The sequence below is a fragment of the Notolepis coatsorum genome (genome assembly GCF_963971535.1).
Source record: "Notolepis coatsorum genome assembly, chromosome: 20".
Lineage (NCBI taxonomy): Eukaryota > Metazoa > Chordata > Actinopteri > Aulopiformes > Paralepididae > Notolepis > Notolepis coatsorum.
The window spans coordinates 26,657,159-26,673,312 of record NC_140184.1 but is presented as its reverse complement, the minus strand read 5'-3'; the positions used below and the strand labels follow the sequence as shown (position 1 = coordinate 26,673,312).

The following is a 16,154-nucleotide window of genomic DNA, read 5'->3' as shown; positions in this document are numbered from 1 at the left end:
AGATTGAAAACCTAATTTGGGTGCAAGAGCTCACAAACATTGTATGGCCTCATAAAGTCACAGACTCCATTCATTGTCTAAGATAAGAGATAAGATAAGATATTCCTTTAGTGATCCCCTTGGGGAAAGTCAGGCATCATAGCAGCATGGGGGAGGGGAGGTGCAGGTACATGGTAATAGTAAAAGACCTGATTATTATATACAGTAGAAAAGTTAAAAGAAAAATAGGCAGTGTAAACAATATAATTAACTCAGAGTATACGCATTATGAGCAAGTAGGCAGTGTAAATCAAGGTGCAGATGAGGGTCTGTATGCCCCATCAGCAGTGTTGGGACTAACGCGTTACAAAGTAACGCGTTACAGTAACAAAGTTACTTTTTGCCGTAACTAGTACTCTAACGCATTACTTTTTAAATTCAGTAACGCTGTTACCGTTACTAAATGGTTTGTTAGTTTGTTACTGCGTTCTTTTTATGTAGATTCATAGCGAGCGTCCTCCTGACTCCTGTTTGATTTCGCCTGTGTTTGTTTTGTTTACTATAGAGAGCGTCTATTACTTTCCGTAGCCGCATTTCTGGTTTCCGCATTTCTGATTGGCCACTGACTGACGTTCTCTGACATTCTCTGACCAGAGAGAGTCAGTCAGTGGCCACTGGCCAATCAGAAATGCGGAAACCAGAAATGCGGCTACGGAAAGTAATAGACGCTCTACTATAGTAAACAAAACAAACGCAGGTGAAATCAAACGCTCGCTCAGGAGGACGCTCTCTATGAATCTACATAAAAAGAACGCAGTAACAAACTAACAAACCATTTAGCAACTACTTGGAGAGATAATTAATATACAACATGGAAACGAGATAAAGAACATGTTTGAGGGGCTGCTGGAGTCAGCTGGACTAACGTTACATCTCGACCACCGCAGACTTTGGTGAGTGCAATGTGTTCACTGAAACTCAAGTTGATCAACGGATTTTGACTGTACGAAATCTGCCAGGGAATCTCATAATACTAATCAAACAATATAAATATAGTCCTTTCATGCACAATTGATATCCTAACTATTCTAACGTTGCAATGCTTTGATTGATATCTATCGATTTTGAGTATCTGGGGCATGGGACTCGGGAGCAATCTTTTTTTTTTTTTTTTTAAATAACTAAATAGTTACTTTTCACAGTAACTCATTACTTTTGGGTGTAAGTAACTAGTAAAGTAACGAAGTTACTTTGAAATGAAGTAACTAGTAAAGTAACTGAGTTACTATTTTTCAGTAACTAGCACAACACTGCCCATCAGTTATATATGCATTACAATAAATATAGTTACAATAGACACTATAATCTAAATATATACTATGAGTAAGTAAGTATACAGTATACACAGGTTCAGTATCCATAAGGTACGTATGGGCGTGATATACGTCATACGTTGTCCGTTTAGGTAGTCTGTTTAGGTGGGAGTCAGACACACTCAGTAATCAGATATTCCTAGTAGTTCTCGAGTTCTGCTGTCGTTAGTCCTCCGGCTGCTGGCAGCGGTCCCTGCCCACTGTTGTGGGCAGGGACCGAGGTGGTTAGTAGAGTGTCGGGGGAGGGGGGAGGAGTCTGTGACTGAACGTGCTTCTCATCTCGACTGGGGCTGTCTATAGAGCAGCCCCAGCTTTTATATCATGTTGTTACATTAGAGTAAATGGTCTCGAGATAAATGCATTGACATGTACTGTATGATACCATATGACTTATGACTGTACCATATGACTTCCATTATGAGAGTACAGAAGAAGGAATACTACAATAAAATATTAGAGGACAGTGCAAATAATATACCTGGACCTGGAAAATAGTCAATCATATTATTCGGAATAGAGGTTATAAATCTGAATTTCCAAGTTATTTTCTAAATAGCTCTGATGCTAAAGTGGACAATGTAAAAAGCATTGTTGAAGATTTCAATGACTACTTTGTGGGTGTTGGAACTTCTTTGGCCAGCAAAATAGTTGTGCCTGAGGATACAAATATGTTTAATAATCTGATAAATTGTAATATCAGTTCTATGTTCCTTTGTGGGGTAAATTAAATTGATATAATTGAAATTGTAAGTAAATTCAAAAACAAAACATCAACCGATATAAACTCCATTGACATGGTAATTATTAAAGAAGTAATTGAGTCTATTGTAAAACCTTTGACCTATAAATTATATGCAATCTGTCTTTTCAAAGAGGTGTTTTTCCTAATAATATGAAATCAGCAAAGGTAATACCAATATTTAAAAATAGAGATAAACATCAAATGGACAATTATAGACCAGTGTCTATACTTCCTCAATTTCCAAAAATATTAGAGAAATTATTTGTGAAACAACTGGATCTTTTCATTGGCAAATACAAAATATTGAGTGAACACCAGTATGGGTTTAGGGAAAATAGAACTACTACATATGCAGTGATGGAGATGGTAGAATAAATAGTTGAAAATGACGAGTGTTCTATTGGTATTTATATTGACCTACAATACAATACATCACAGCATATTAGTGAGAAAACTGGAGAAGTATCGGATACGAGGTATAGCTAACTCTTGGCTGAAGAGCTACTTGGAAAACAGATAGCAATGTGTGCAAATTAATGACACTGTCAGGATTTAGGAAGGTCACCTGTGGAGTACCCCAGGGATCTATGATAGGTCCAAACGTTTTTATACTTTATATTAATGATATGTGCAATGTTGCTGAACTGTTAAAGTTTGTTATTTTTGCAGATGATACAAATTTATATAGCTCAGGGAGTAATTTAAAGGAACTTTTGTTTAATATTGAAAGAGAGCTTGAAATTCTCAAAACTTGGTTTGATGTTAATAAATTGTCTCTCAATATTAAGAAAACTAAATTTATGGTTTTTGGTAATCGAAAAGAAATAGAGGGGGATAGAGTTAAAAATATGTGATGTAAAAATAGAAAGAGTTTCTGAGATAAAATTTCTAGGGGTAGTTATTGACCAGAAATTAAGTCAGTAGCAATATTGTATAAATGTAAGGATATATTAAACTACAAAGCCTTGCACATAATTTACTGCTCACTTATACTTCCTTATATATCTTACTGTGTGGAAGTATGGGGGTCGACATTTAAAGACAGTAAATCCAATAGTCTTACTGCAAAAGCGGGCCATTCGGAACCTTTTCATTGGTTACTATGAACACACAAATCCATTGTTTATAAAGTCTCATATTATGAAATTTAATGATTTGGTTTATTATAAAACTATGCAAATAATGTAGCTAAAGCAAAGTTACTCCCAGACGGGGTGCAAAGTTTTTTTTTCAATATATGAAAGAAAATATGATTTGAGATATATTTGTAAATTTACTGTTCAAAAAGCTAAGAAAATGATTAAAAGGAGGTGTATTTCTATTATTGGGGTTAACTTGTGGAACAATCCTGATATACAGTTAAGAATGAGTAAGTCGCTTTTGGTTTTTAAGAAAATTGTTTGTAAAGCTATTTTTGAAAACTACAAGGGTGAATAATACTGTTTTTTGCTATTTTCTTTTAGAATACCGTTTGAGTCTTAATTTTGTTAAGAATATAGGACAGGCATATATAAGCATTATGCTTCAGTCTGTAGCTTCAGTCACTGTAAAATCAAATATTGTTAAATGATTGTATATATTGTATTGTGTGAGATGACTGACTAAACTACTACTAGGGCTGGGCGATATGGCCTAAATATGATATCACGATATTTTCTGACCTTTCGGCGATACACGATACGCATCACGATGTTTTTCTTTTTTTCCCCAAACAATTCATTATGAGGCTTACCAAGACAGTATTTGAGTTTGCAAGCTAACATTAAAGACAAAATAAAATACCCATGCATTTAGCATTTTTATATTATATATTAGATTTAGATGATTGGATTATTAGATTATATATTGCATATATTTAGCAATGAGATATTATATGATTTAGATATGAAATATGATGAATTGAAAATGGGGGACCCTGATGTAAACAAGACGAAAGTCTTTCTCTGGTCTGCATCCCCTTAACAATTGTATGTATTGAGCTGTACTGTACCCATTCTGCAATATGTTAATAAAGTTTTAAATCAATCAATCAATCAATAGGATTTTAGCATTTTTATGAAACTACTGTATATTTGTATGTCTCTAAATGTTTTGATGAATTGAAAATGGAGGACCCTTATGTAAAAAAGCCGAAAGTCTTTTTCTGGTCTTCATCCTCCAGTCAGTCCACTGTTGTTGTATTGAGCTGTACTGTATTGTACCCATTCTGCAATCGTTAATAACGTTCATTCATTCAATCATTCAGCCGGCAACAGAATAATTTTGATTGACAGTCGAGTCTGCCAATTACGTCACACCGCTTGTACCCGCCCTGCTGTTCTTAGCACCAATCGGCAAGCAGCGCTGTTCTTTTTTTACATTCCTGAATGCCCTCCATTGATTTTAACGAGAGCTCAGCTTAACGACAACAACAACAGCTCACCGCAGCCGACGAGTGATTACTAGCGCACCGCAGCATAACAACGAGGCATAATGATTTTACTGCAACAAATGTTATAATAAAAGCCTTTCCATACATCTGTCTGATTGAAAACTTTATTAACAGACAGCAGAATGGGCACGCACAACTCGGCACGGACTGAGATATGAACAGTAACGCTTGCTATCTATGTCGTCATCGGACGTTGCTATGTTTGGGTAAATACGCTGATGTGTAACTATATAACGTGTAACTATATAATGTTGATGCCACAAAACGAATGCCTTTGTTAATCATAAGTACTAACTTTGATGCAGTAGTGTGTGTGTGGGAGCGGCGTTGTTCAAAAGTTTGAACGGGGTGGACCAGATTGACGCGACACAATCCTCTTGGGCAAAACATCACGATATCCACGATACGTTAAAAAAGTGTATCGTTAATGAACTGTACCCGATATTTATATAATATCGTCATATCGCCCAGCCCTAACTACTACTACTATATTATGATTCTAAAAGACCGAGCTAATCTCACTTTGCAAGAAAAAAACCACTCCCTCCAACAGACATCAGCCCCTCTACTTAAAAGGAAACGCAGAATTTCCATAATGACCAGAAACGTCTCTAGACCAAGAACCAAATTGAGACTTCTGCTTAATCTGCATTAGGGCTGCAACGATTAGTCGACATAATCGACGTCGATTATAAAAAAATCGTCGACGAGAAATTGTTGCGTCGATTAGTCATAAAAAAAAAAAAAAAATTAAATTTTTTTTTTTTTTTGTGCACTACCTATCTTTGTGAGAGTGGCTTCTCAGGGTTCCAGACAACATCATAACATGATGATCCCATAGCAAATTTTGGACATTGAAAACATTGTTCCCCTGCAGGAGATGATGATCAGACTAGACACACAATACATTACACACGCACTCCTCTCACTCACACACAGCGATCAGAGTAAGACACACACATACACACTCCTCTCACTCACACACAGCGATCAGAGTAAGACACACACACATACACACTCCTCTCACTCACACACAGCGATCAGAGTAAGACACACACACATTCACACTCCTCTCACTCACACACAGCGATCAGAGTAAGACACACACACATACACAAATTACACAGTACACACCTCTCACTCACACAGCGATCAGAGTAAGACACACACACATACACACACACACGGACTCCTCTCACACACAGCAAACAAAAGTTATTTAAAGTACACTTCCACTTTAATTTGTATTATTTAATTTATTTATCTTGTTATGAGTGATTGCTGTATTGTTCTTCAAATACATTTTCATTTAAAGTGGCTTAAAGATCCAAATTCAAATGTTTCATGAGTCATTATTTTAATTTGCTATGGGATCATCATGTTATGATGTTGTTGTTTACTCCTGACAAGAGTCTCAAAGTCTGGGGTGATGGTAGACAAGCAACTCTGAGGTCATGCTCAATGTCCAATCTGTTCCTCTGCTCTGTCTTCAGCTGGACCAGAGCTGAGAAGCCACTTTCACAAAGATAGGTAATTAAAAAAAATAAATAAAAAAAATTGTGTTGTTTACATTGGTTTTCGATTAGTCGACTAATCGAAAAAATTATCTGCAGATTAGTCGACTACCAAATTAGTCATTAGTTGCAGCCCTAATCTGCATCTATAATACAATTACATTTGTATTCTTCTTTCGACAGTCTTTCGTTCCCCTGAGGATCAAAGCATACACATCAGTCCTAAAATAGATGTCTGCCATCTCCCAGTCACACACACACACACACACACTGCATGTGCACACATTTGTGCACATGCAGCACATTGCTGCCCCACTAACTGGTCATCCAACTCCATCCATATCAGATACAGAATACTATACGCTCAGCTGTTCTATACCATCTTCCAGAAAACATCTGCTGCCGCTTTAAAGTTATAAAATAAACAACTAGCTCATGTATGAGACAGTGGCATTCATGGACACTTCATTCAAAATACAACAGAAGCACTTCCAGACCCTGTGGAGATGGAGCTCCGTTACACAGCAGAGGGGAGCCCGGGCCCCTGTGTCCTTATCTGTGCACCACTGCAAACAAAGACATGTCCAACTGGCAATACTATGTGTCTAAAGACAAAAGACAAACACATGCATAGATGTATCAGAACTCTATTAGAATATTAGAACAGGCATGCACACACACACACACACACACACCTTCACTTCACTCTGGCATGCGCACACCAACACCAACACATAGTTGTACAACAGATGTCAGAAGCAGCTGTATGCAAACTACCCCCAGCAATTAAGTGTCAGTACAGGACAACTTAATTACAATGCATCCCTCGTCTCATAGCAACTTGTCCCTGCATCTGAACATAGGATTAGAGAATTTAAATGACTGACAGGCAGCCTCTCCTTCTTAATGCCCACTGTCTCAGTTCACTCCCACCTGCCCCTCCTTAACCCTTTCACTACCACGATCTGTAGTGTCGTAGTGAAAGGTTAACCGTCTGTAGTGTCTTAGTGAAAGGGTTAACCCTGTGTAGTGCGGTAGTGAAAGGGTTAACTGTCTCAGTTCACTCCCATCTCCCTCCTATTTTTCCTCAGAGGCTTATAGCCATTTTATAGCCTTGCAATGCATTCCGCAGACAAACCAGAAAGCACTGGCATAGACCAGACAGAAACAAACCAACAGGAGTCAGTGAGTCGATACAGCAGCCTCTCAGTGGCACATAAATGTCACATAAAAAAAACATCATAATGGGACATAAAAAAAAATATATATAATAATAAATAAATAAAAAAGGAGGACATCATTCTAGGAAGAACCACTAGGAAGAGTAATGGACCCATCTCCAACCTTCTTTTCTTGATCCTCCCATCACAACTGTTGCTTCCCCAGGATCAAGCAAACAGGGTGGAGCTTTAGATAGGTAATAATTTGTGGTGTTAAGCGGCCATTGTGGTTAAAGGTTGCCATGCAGCATCCTCTCCTTAGTATAGTTATTGATGGCGACCGTCGGTTGTGTGATAGTAAAGGGTTAACCTTCTGTCGTGTGGCAGTGAAAGGGTTAAGGAGAGGTGTCAAGTGCTCCGAGCGAGCCGCTGTTGGAAAACAGTCCAGAGAGGAAATTGGGATGCATCCGACAGTGTTTAACTATCAAATACTTCTATGAAACATAAGCAAATAGGAGTCGTTTTAGAGTGCAGGCGAGAAAGAGCGAGAGGAAGAAGGAAACAAAAATATTGCGGTAGGTTATTCGAGAATTAGAATACGATTATTATTTATTTTTGTTCAGTGTCAGAAAGAGAGTGTGTAAAGCTACGTGAAGGTGCCGCTTATTCTGACACCGCTCTCTGTAATGCGGTGTGTAATGGGATAAGCAGCAGAGAGGAACATGATCCCATTTACACCAGCAAAACCACACAACGCTGCCCGTCTGGCTGCTCTGTCCACCTCCACAGAGAACGCCCAACACATTACGCTTCCAATGTACAGTTTCTACGCCTAATGTATATACTCTTTTCTTTCTGGACTCTTTTTGTATCACAAACAGTACTGTAATTGCAAATCTGGTATGTCATAAATGTATAGATGTAGCAGTACTGTCTATCTGTATGTCATATATGTTACGATGAATTGAAAATGGGGGACCCTGATGTAAACAAGACGAAAGTCTTTCTCTGGTCTGCATCCCCTTAACAATTGTGTGTATTGAGCCGTACTGTACTGTACCCATTCTGCAATCTGTTAATAAAGTTTTCATTCATTCATTCATTCATTATTGATCAGTCGCTGTGCAGAGTGTGTAAATGGCTGCATTTATAAAGTGCTTTACAATTTGTTCCTCACATTTTACCCATTCACTCACACACCGACGCGGAGGCGACCATGCAAGGTGCCGACCTGCTCATCGGGAGCAGTTAGGGGTTAAGTATCTTGCTCAAGGACAGTTCGACATGCTGCCCGGGAATCGAACTGGCAACCTCTGGATTACCAGACGACTACTCTACCTCCCGAGCCACTGTCGCCCTGTGTGTGTACAGTGGCGAACCGTGGCAAAAGTGGGTAGAGAGATGCACAGCATGAGCTGGGATTCAAACCTATGTGATCACGAGTACATAGTACTTCGATATGCGTTTTATGCAATGTGTGTGTATGTGCACGTGTGTGGGAATAGCTGAATGAGTGACTGAGTATGTGAGTGAGAGTGCAAGAAAAAGACAGAGCAAAAAAGTGAGCAATGGACAGACACAGAGAGAGAGAGAGAGAGAGAGGAGAGTGACAGGGGCAGCTGGAAGAGTGGTAATGTGGACTGTGTATCAAGTAGCACAGGCCGGCACAGAAGGGGGCACACGGCCCAGGGCCCCGGGGGTCAGTGACAGACTCAGCCAGAGAGGGGACCAGGGCCCCGGGGGTCAGTGACAGACTCAGCCAGAGAGGGGACCAGGGCCCCGGGGGTCAGTGACAGACTCAGCCAGAGAGGGGACCAGGGCCCCGGGGGTCAGTGACAGACTCAGCCAGAGAGGGGACCAGGGCCCCGGGGGTCAGTGACAGACTCAGCCAGAGAGGGGACCAGGGCCCCGGGGGTCAGTGACAGACTCAGCCAGAGAGGGGACCAGGGCCCCGGGGGTCAGTGACAGACTCAGCCAGAGAGGGGAGGGGACGGATCTCTGCACCTCTGGTCCGACGTCTGCTGAGCAACACAGAATGTGCAGAGTCAGGGGAAACAAAGAAAGGAGAAGGAGGAGGAGAAGAGTTGAAAGGGGATAGTGGTGAGAACGAGTGAAGGAAATAAGGAATAGATGGAGTAACAAGACCAACTCTGACAGAAAGGCCACACGGTGTGCTTGCTTTTTGACGATTTAGCTGTACTTCTCGAAAGATTCTCCAAACTTTTCCAGCTTGGTTTAATGACCGTCTCACCGGAGACAAGAGACCTCTGTCATGTCATGTCGGGACACACTCATTTAAAAAGGAGGCCCACGCGAGACACCGTAATGCAGCCATTTTTAAATGACTTGGGTTCCTGTCTGCATTTTCCCCTACATCCTCGGTTTGGCGTCCCAGACGCGCTGTGGTGGTTGTGTCGTGTGGGGGATCCCCAGCCTGGATCCTGAGACTCGTGTCCCATGGTTTAGGACACACAGCTCTGGGGGTCCTGGTGGCTCGCCATTGCCACATCTCAAGTTCGAATCCGACCTGAGACCTTTGTTGCACGTCAACAACCCCCCCCCCCCCCCCCCCCCCCCCCCCCCCCCCGGATTCCCTGCCATTCACTCTCCTATTGAAAAAGCAGAAATGGCCCAAAAAATATATATATATAATAATAATTAAAAAGATAGAGAAGGATACAGTAAAGAGTATTGGTTCAGAAGTCTTATCAGATCTGGGTCACCCTGGCATATAGGACTTACAATCTAGCTAGCAAACTAAACTTTGCCAACAGTGTTCTATCCTAGGATTGGGACGTCTCCATATCAGGAGCAGTATTCAAGCAGAGTTTAAGAGTGCTTAAATGTCATCATCAGCAATTGGAGTCATTGGAGAGCCACAAATGTAATATGACAGTCACAGTCAGTGTATAATGTCATAGTCAGTGTATGTCAGTCAATGTATGTCATAGTCAGTGTATGATGTCAAAGTCAATGTATGTCATAGTCAGTGTATGATGTCAAAGTCAATGTATGTCATAGTCAGTGTATGATGTCAAAGTCAATGTATGTCATAGTCAGTGTATGATGTCAAAGTCAATGTATGTCATAGTCAGTGTATGATGTCAAAGTCAGTGTATGTCATAGTCAGTGTATGGTGCACAAAAAGGCAGTTCTTCCAGACAAACCGCTCTCCCTTGCAGCCTTGAAACAGAAAACAATTAATTTACAGCCCAGCCCCCCCTCCCCCCTTTGAGGCAGCTCACTCACATTTGCCTTATTTGATGAGAAGTGAATTAAATAAACCTCCAATTGAAATGTTATTATCCTGAAAGGCTCAAAATAGCAGTTGTCTCTGAGAGCCTTGGTTACAGTTACTGGGTAGAGAAGTGGGAAAGGGCAAGGAGGACAGAGGATAGCAGCATACTGTAGGTGGGGGGGCATTGTCTTTTCGGGTATAAAGGACATGTGACAAAAGCTGAATCTATTCCAAAAGGTTGCATATGAACACGGAAATACATTTTCAAACCCTGACATTAAACTCTTCAGACAACAAAGTAAAGAGAAAAGATTTGACTATTGAGATAAAAACACATACAGGTAAAACTGACTCCACTCATCAACAATAATCAACACTTGAGTTCTTTAGTCAGTCTGCATTTGCCCGATTTCATTAGGACACTATGTCCACAGAACGCATGTTACTTTCCTTTGAGGGTTGGGCAGATTCCTTCACTGACTTACGACGAGAGTAACATCAACAAGGGACATTCAGAGTAACAGCGTAAGCCAGGTTAGTAAATCCCTCTCACTAACATTGAAATCAAGCTGTAGGTCTATTGAACTCACCAGTTTGTAAATTGCCAAATTATAATCAAATTCTCTTTATTTCAGTTGTGAGGATTGTAAAATCAATTGATAAACAACGTAACGGTCTTAACTCATTCGGGGCCAGACCCAAGATATCTCGGGTTAACTCGCCAACGCTTGAGCGCCAAACCCGAGAAAAGTCGGGTTTTCATCGTTATTTCTTTTATTCGATATTTCCATTCATTATCAATCCAGGGAGCCTGGTGTTATCATAGGGAATGAGTCTGAGATCGCAAAAATGTCCAGTACTGCCGCCTGGTAGGATGCGGCCGGTATTGCACATCCTTTGAAACTCTTGTGTCTTGGGCTGTGTGTCGATTATATTGGTCTGGGTGGACTTTTCCATGTCAGGCAGTGATGCGTTGCTCATGGGACGGGGTTGCACGGCGTGCAACCAAAGTTGTGAGCAAAAGCACGTGCACGCGCGTGCACACAGGAATGCGCTGCACACGAGTCGACACGACTGATGCGCCAACTCGCAGTACCCACCTGGCTACTTTGCATATCAATAGCGCCGGTTGTCAGGTGTTACATTCCATTCATAGAGGCAATTAGGCACCGTCTTTAGTCTGTCCTTATGCGAGGGAACATTTATGCGCATGTGCGGGAGCGCGCACACACGCCCGGGAGCGCGCATGCACGTGGCGTCATTAGCGTGCGTGCAACCAGTGTTGATATGAGCAACCCAACACTGATGTCAGGCAAGGGGAGCGGTTGTCCCGATCGGCTTGAGGAGCATCAAATGCTCCAGATGGATGATGTATGGCAGATTATGTTGGCGACACGATCGAGACCAATACTGGGACTCGCGATCAGATAATTGGAATATTCCTTTGGGGCAGATCCTAGTCAAGGTAAGGGCTATATGATATCAATCTTGCGTTGATCAAAGGATGCCTTCATTGCGATCCGAGCGTATGTGTGTAACACTAGTCCATAACTTATTCCGTTGGTGACGACCAAAGCATAAAAAAACTACCCCCCCCCCACCCTTTCATGCATTCATGATGGAACATAATACCCATCATATGCATTTGATTTTTTTATTGTAACGTGTGTAGGGACCAGGGGTGCAGTCGTAATATCAGAACTGCCTGTACGCATACATGTTCCCTCGCGTTCGATTGATTGATTGAAAAGTTTATTAACAGATTGCAGAATGGGTACAGTACAGTACAGCTCAATACATACAATTGTTAAGGGGATGCAGACCAGAGAAAGACTTTAGTCTTGTTTACATCAGGGTCCCCCATTTTCAATTCATCATAACATATATGACATACAGATAGACAGTACTGCTACATCTATACATTTATGACATATCAGATTTGCAAATACAGTACTGTTTGTGATACAAAAGTGTCCAGAAAAAGAGTGTATATACATTTGGCGTAGAAACTGTACATTGGAGGAGGTTGGGTGGGTGGGGTGGGGTTGGGTGGGTGGGTGGGTGAGGGCTGTACATTGGAGGTGGGGGGGTTGGGTAGGGGACACACATTTTACACTGTACATTGGAATACTGACAAAGCCTTACTTGGTCATTTACTGTACAACTAGGTTAGGACATTTGTTGGGGCCAGTTTCGAATTGCAGTCTCACGTAGGTGTTTTTTGAGAGTGTTTTTGAAAGTGGGTAGTGATTCACATTCCGTGCGCGTGCGCACAGAACAGATTATTATTATGCATAAATAGTAGGAAACATGTTTGTATAGGAAATTACTAGTTTTAGTTTAGTTTTTGTAAATATTGCCTTGAAATAGAGAAGCTGAAAAAGGTGGCAGGATGTAGCCTTCAATATATAAAGAAATTATATTGTCAACAGATATGGTTGAAAAACAAATTTATTTAATTGAATTAACTTAAACTAGAAAAGTAAATAAACTAAATTAACAATGTAACTTACAGTTTAAAGTTTCCTTCTGAAGCACAACAAAATGTCTCATACTTCCAGTCGGGACCATTTGGTTCCACAGCTCAAGCAAACCCCCACCAATTGGTACAGGGCTTGTATTTTGGTTTTGCACTTCTCTTTCTTTGTTATGCTATTGGTGTCCTATTATTATGCAAAGACTAGGTGATAGATAAGTGCCGGGTACTTGGCGCGACGAGTCGAGTGAAAGTTGTGAACGCATTTTTGTGTGCACGCGCATGCACATCCGTGCGCGTACTTCTGCTCAGAAAACTGCTGGGTCGGCGTGGTACCGTGTGGGATCACCACTGCACCACTGGTAGGGACAGAACGCCAATGCATTTAGTATAATACACATTGGGGGCTATTACCAGCCTCCCATGAATGACCCTAAAACCATACTTATATTCACCACGGTATAAAACGGGAATGTATGGATGAAAAAATTATTTCTTTTTCACATATTGAACGATAGAAACTCGATGTCAAATGGGCAATAGTATAATTGTATCCATAGCTATAATATAGTTATAGCCCTGCAAACACTGCCACGTATTCCTATACTTTAAAGCGTTGGCCTTTCAACCACACAGTACACAGCGCCCACTGGCGCTGAATGAGTTAAGCTTTGTCTCTTTATTTATCAAACAGCTGTTGCAATAACTTAAAATAGCAAAATATCCATTCATTTTGACAAGCTAACCCCACCTGCAGACATTCTGTTTGCATACTGTAGGACAAAGTGAAACAGGGCAACTGATTCATCATGAATATCAGTGATGACACCACAGATCAGAGGCCTTGTTTATAGTTTATTTCCATTTCTGTGGTATATAGGGATGTACCGAATGTAATTTTTTAACATTCGAAGCTTCTATTGAAGTATTCGAACGAAGCTTTGAATGTCTGTCATCATATTTTATGACGTAAATATATATATTTTTTATAAATATCCTCAAACTAAATCCTCAATTTGAATAAAGTGATTAATCTGATTAAATTAGTCTTTTTTAAAATTAAATCAACTTTCTTTAATGAATATAACTAATCAGTTTCGTCAACATAAATAATCGAATAAGGGCACGGCTGGTATGAAAGTGATGGTGACGTCTTGATGGAGCGCCGAGTGCCAAGCGGATGCAGATAGGCTACATCATTTATGATATGTTTTATTTACTATAATAGTATAATATTAGTGTAGCCTAATCTTTATCTGCAACTGTGAAGAAAACCCCCATTGGTTTAAACAGAATGAATACACATACAAAATATATATATAGTGCCGTCAATCGATTAAAATATTTAATCGCGATTAATCTCATGATTGTCCATAGTTAACGCGCGATTAATCACAAATTAATCGCATTTATTTTTTTTTTCAAATGTACATACGGCGGGGAGAGAATATATACATGCGGTGGGGAGGAGACTGTCTATTAGGAGGGGGTGGGGGTTTGGGGCATTTACGGTGGCCAGTTTCGAATTGCAGCCTCCCATAGGTGCTCTTTAAGAGCGGTTTTGAATGTGGGTAGGGATTCACATTCCTTTACAGCTTTGGGTAGGACGTTCCACATTGATGTGGCATAATTGCGAAACGTGTTTAGTCCCTTGTTTGAGCCGAATCTGGGTTTAACATGATTTGTTGAGCTTCCTCTGGTGTTGTGGTCGTGGTATTTGGGAAGTATTTTGGGAAGTATTTTGACATGTACATGGGTACCTTAGTCGTATAGTGTATCTTGTAGACCAGGCCCATTGCAAGTTGCTGTACTCTGTCGTCTACTCTAAGCCATCCTAGGTTGTCAAAGTGGGCAGGGGTGAGGTGGGTTCTAGGGGTAAGGTCAAGTAGAAGTCTGACCAGTTTGTTTTGTGATGTTTGTAATCTTGTTTTTAGCGCCTTTGAGGTGCTTTGGTACCATGAGGTGCAAGCATAGTCGTAGTACCCTTGAATGAGTGCTCCTGCCAGAGTCTTCAGGGTATTCTTGTTTACCAGAGAGGAGATCCGGTACAAGAATCTAGTTCGTTGGTTGACTTTTTTTTATTACATTGGATGCCATTTTGTCACAGGAATTATTTGCCTCTAGGATGGAACCCAGGTAGGTAATTTCATCTTTCCTTGTGACAATATTGTCACCCACTGTAACTGAGAAGCCGTCGGTCTTGCTGAGTTTGTTATTTGAACCGAAGAGAATGGACTCTGTTTTGCCCATGTGTAATGATAGTTTGTTATCAGCGAGCCATATGCAGATTTTGCCTAGTTCTGAGCTGAGGGTTTTTTCAACCTGCAACTTGTTCTTGTCAGAGACCAGCAGGGCTGAGTCGTCCGCAAACAGGAACAAGTTGCAGTCACAAGCTGACGACATGTCATTTGCATAAATTAGGAACAGTAGCGGTCCTAGTATGCTTCCTTGTGGAACACCACAGCTCACTGTGAGGGGGGGGGGGATAGAGTACCGTTTACCGCCACCATCTGTTCTCTCCCCTCCAGGTAGGATTGTATCCAGCTCACTGATAAACTAACAAAACCAATTGCTTTTAGCTCGTCAATCAGAATGGAGTGATTGACAGTGTCGAAGGCCGTTTGTAGGTCCAGCATGACCATGCCGCAGTATTTGCCCGCGTCCACCTCTTGTTTGATGTGGTCGTTCAAATAGAGGAGGCATGTGTCAGTGGAGTGGGATGTTCTGAAGCCAGATTGGAATTCGTAGATTAGATTTCTTTCCACCAGGTACTTTTCGACCTGTTCGTAGACTATTTTCTCCATGACTTTCGAGATGGAGGTAAGAATAGAAACAGGGCGGTAGTTGCCTGGGTCTAATTTGCTGCCCTTTTTGTGCAGAGGGGTCACTCTCACAATTTTGAAGTCCTTGGGGACGTGTCCCTGTTTTATGGAGGGGTTTATTATGCGTGTAATGACTGGGGTGATGGCGGCTGCTGAGTCTCTGAGGAATTTGGAGGGGATGTTGTCATGGCCAGTGGCCTTGTTAGGTTGGAGGGCGCTCAGTTTTTTGAGTACCTCATCGGTTGTTACCATTTCTAGTTTGAAGTCGTCTTTGCGGACCCCTAGGTTTTTGTAGTATGCTACTATGTGTTCTACCCCATAATGCCCTGAGTGGGAGGGTAGTTTGCTTACCAGTGTTGTGGCTATGTTTGTGAAGATGTTTAAGTAATTGGCTACATCCATCTTGTCTGTGATGAGCG

At 41.1% G+C, this 16,154-nt stretch overlaps 1 protein-coding gene across 2 annotated transcripts in view; it reads right to left on the bottom strand.

Moving 5' to 3' along the window:
- Positions 1-16,154, bottom strand: part of homer2 (homer scaffold protein 2) — a 70,062-nt gene that overhangs the window by 15,086 nt on the left and 38,822 nt on the right. The gene's annotated exons all lie outside the window — the stretch shown is intronic.